Source organism: Babylonia areolata, chromosome 24 (assembly GCF_041734735.1).
Source record: "Babylonia areolata isolate BAREFJ2019XMU chromosome 24, ASM4173473v1, whole genome shotgun sequence".
Classification (NCBI taxonomy): Eukaryota; Metazoa; Mollusca; class Gastropoda; order Neogastropoda; family Buccinidae; genus Babylonia; species Babylonia areolata.
Window position 1 is genome coordinate 15,925,297 of NC_134899.1, and position 3,730 is coordinate 15,929,026.

Consider the following 3,730-nt stretch of genomic DNA (forward strand, 5'->3'; position numbering starts at 1 on the left):
CAGTGAGAGACAAACGCACAGACACACACACACACACACACACACACACACACACACACACACAGAGACGGACAGACAAACAGACAGACAGAAGACAGACAAACACACACACACAGACGGACAGACAAACAGACAGACAGAAGACAGACAGAAAAAACACACACACACACACAGAGACGGACAGACAAACAGACAGACAGAAGACAGACAAACACACACACACACACACACACACACACACACACACACACACACACACACACACACACACACACACACACACACACACACACACACACGAACAGAGGGAAATCCTGTCACCACTGCATGCACAGTTCAGGGCTTGTATCGGAGCCGCTACTGACTACTACCGGGAGACTTGACTTTCCCTTGGAAAAGCCGGCTAGCTTGCCATGGCGTGCTGCTTACTGCTTGCTGCCTGCTGCAGCCAGCTAGGTGGCTGCTTGTGGTGCTGACTGCAGCGATGCCAGATCCGTCAGATGTGGCAGCAGAGCGCGATGTCCATCAGTCCCACCCCAGGCATCTCAACTCACACCGGTCGCAAGCCTCCACAGTTTAGGAGCAGGGAGCAACCGACAGAAGGGGCCTTCACCGGCAACACAGCATATCGCCAACATCGGCTTCGGATCGTCTCTCGGATCGCTGCTGTCTTGTCTTGTGTAGGTGTTTTTTTTTTTTGTTTTTTTGTTTTTTTCAGTTTTGCAAAGTGGGCTGTTGTTGTGCGCGGTGCTATCTGTGCGAACAAAAGTCGATGACAATAAGTTGTGTGACTAATTTTTTTTTTTTTTTGCGTGTGTATGTGTGTTTTTTTTGTTTTTTGGTTTTCTTTTCTTCTGATGGGTTCTTGGCTGGTGGGGTATGTATTGTTTGTGTTTGTGTTTTAAAACGCTTTTGTGCTTTTTTTTGTATTTGTTATCATTTTTGTTTATTTATTTATTTTTTGGGTGGAGTGGGTGGGGGTTGGGATGTTGGGATGGGGTTAGATGAAACTGTATACTAATTAGCAAGTGTTTTTTTTATGATTTATATATATATATATATATATATATATATAATCATATATATATCTATATCTATCTATCTATCTATATATATATATATTGGATCTTTTGTGAGTGTGTGTGCTTTGATTGTTGTGTGAGTCTTGAGACATTATTATGTGATCGGAGATAAGATATCATGATGACTCTATGACTGTTATGAATAATGTGATCTTGTTGTAGACCAATATGCTATATGCCAGCAATGATGTGCACTGTTCTGCTTTTGTATAATTGTGTATGTATCACGGACTTTGACTACAATCAATTCATCATACGGAGATAATACCAGTGTTCTGATTCTGATTTTATTTCTTATTTAGAAAAAAAGAAGTGAATATGATATTAAATCATGCTAAAATCAGTATCGGCTCATTACGGATGGGGTTTCGAGTTTATACAACCAACGCCGAACATCATGTCGTAATGCTCAGGTTTGAAATGGCTTTAAATGGTTACTCCGGCTAAACAGGTTGATGTTTTTTTAAGTGACCAGTTTCTAAAAGACTGTAACTGTCTTCAGTCTCATGACAACAAAAGCACTTTACGTTTTCTTCACATTTTTTGCCTTAAAACAGTGATAAGGTTGAGATTTAGATATGAGAATAAATCGTAACGTAAAAATCAGCAATATACGTAAAACGTAGTAATTTCTCGTACTTATAGAAATTTGATAGCCATGCTCTCGTCATTTACTTTTGAATTAGCTGTTTCTAGTATGCAATTGAAATTGTTGCATCTTTGGAGGGGAGATAGTGAAATCTTTATGCTGTAGCTTCCTTGCTTTTTTCTGTTTTGCTCCACATCTGGTTATTGTACTTTTTGCATGCACGCGAATGACTCCCCCCCCCAACTCCCCCCCCTCCCCACCCCTCTCTCTCTCTGTTCGTCTCTGTATCTTTTTCCCTTTTGTCTCTCTGTCTTTGTCTGGTCTCTCTATGTCTCTGTCTTTATCTCTATCTGTCTCTCTGTCTCTGGTCTCTCGTCTGTATGTCTCTGTTTCTCTGTCTTTATCTCTATCTGTCTCTCTGTCTCTGTTTATTTTTTGCCTCTGTCTGTTTTTTGTTGTTGTTTTTTGTATGGGTGTCTGTCTATCCTGTCTATGCAATATTCCTTGTGACCCTGGTACACTTGGTAATAAAGACATATTCTGTTCTATCTGGTGAAAGAACCGAATTATACAGAACGCTTTCACATTTTTGTCTCGCATGTTGTGAAAACATATTTGTTTCTCAAAAAGCATATGAACATATAAAACATGTAACACCAAGGTTTATACTGGGAATTCTGATTTGGCTGTATATCGGTATGATAAGTACAAAGAGGCCAAAGACTTTGAATTGATATGATATAATATGTGAAAATGTTCAAAAGAAGATACAGTCCTATTGGTTCTTAGTTTTGAAACCGTGAAATAAATCAGAAGTCCAATTTGTTCCTAGATTTGAAGCACTGAAATAAATCAGAATAACATTTATTCGACCCGGATATTATCGTCGAAATCATCTCTTCAAACTGGTTTTGTTGTTGTCTTGTCTTGACACTAACGTTGTGAGATACCCCTCTCTGCATTTCTACAAAGCCTTGAAATATAGGATGAATCTTTTTTCTTTTCTTTTTTTTAAATTACCAATGTTCCCAGTTAACCAGATATTTTATTAGTTGCATTTCTTGGTCTCCATGTTCATAATCTCTCTTTGTATGTCTCTCTCTCCTCTCTCTCCTCATCTCTCTCCCTCTCCTCTCCCCCTCTCCCCCATCTCTCTCCCTCCCCCTGTCCTCTCCCCATCTCTCTCCCCCTGTCCTCTCCCCATCTCTTTCCCTCTCCTCTCCCTCTCTCTCTTCCCATCTCTCTCCCTCTCCCCTCCCTCTCCCCATCTCTCTATCCCTCTCCTCTCCCCACCTCTCTCTGTGTCTGTGCATTTCTTCTTCTTCAGTAGTAGTAGTAGTAGTAATAGTAGCAGTAGTAGTACCTTTTGTTGTTGTTATTGTTGTTCTTCTTCTTCTTATCCTCCTCCTCTTTTTCTTCCTATCTTCCCCCCCTCCTCCTCCTCCTCTTCTTCTTCCTATCCTCCTCCTCCTTCTTCTTCCTATCTTCCCCTCTCCTCCTCCTCCTCCTCCTCTTCTTCTTCCTATCCTCCCCCCTTCTCCTCTTCTTCTTCCTATCTTCCCCCCCTCCTCCTCCTCCTCTTCTTCTTCCTATCCTCCTCCTCCTTCTTCCTATCTTCCCCTCTTCTCCTCCTCCTCCTCCTCTTCTTCTTCTTCCCATCCTCCCCCCTTCTCCTCTTCTTCTTCCTATCTTCCCCCCCTCCTCCTCCTCCTCTTCTTCTTCCCATCCTCCCCCCTCCTCCTCCTCCTCTTCTTCTTCTTCCCATCCTCCCCCCTTCTCCTCTTCTTCTTCTTCCCATCCTCCCCCCCTCCTCCTCCTCTTCTTCTTCCCATCCTCCCCCCTTCTCCTCTTCTTCTTCCTATCTCCCCCCCCTCCTCCTCCTCCTCTTCTTCTTCTTCCCATCTTCCCCCCTCCTCCTCCTCCTCCTCTTCTTCTGCCTATCTTCCCCCTCCTCCTCTTCTTCTTCTTCCCATCTTCCCCCTCCTCCTCCTCTTCTTCCCATCCTCCCCCCTTCTCCTCTTCTTCTTCCTATCTTCCCCCTCCTCCTCCTCCTCCTCTT

The 3,730-nt window shown here is 43.0% G+C and overlaps 1 long non-coding RNA gene across 1 annotated transcript in view; it reads left to right on the forward strand.

Annotated features, from left to right (window-relative positions):
• The first annotated feature begins 519 nt into the window (after positions 1-519).
• The window catches only part of LOC143298842 (uncharacterized), a 16,243-nt gene continuing 13,032 nt past the window's right edge, over positions 520-3,730 (forward strand). Inside the window, exon 1 of the long non-coding RNA XR_013057438.1 lies at positions 520-877. This is a non-coding gene — a long non-coding RNA (uncharacterized LOC143298842). The remainder of the gene's footprint in view (positions 878-3,730) is intronic.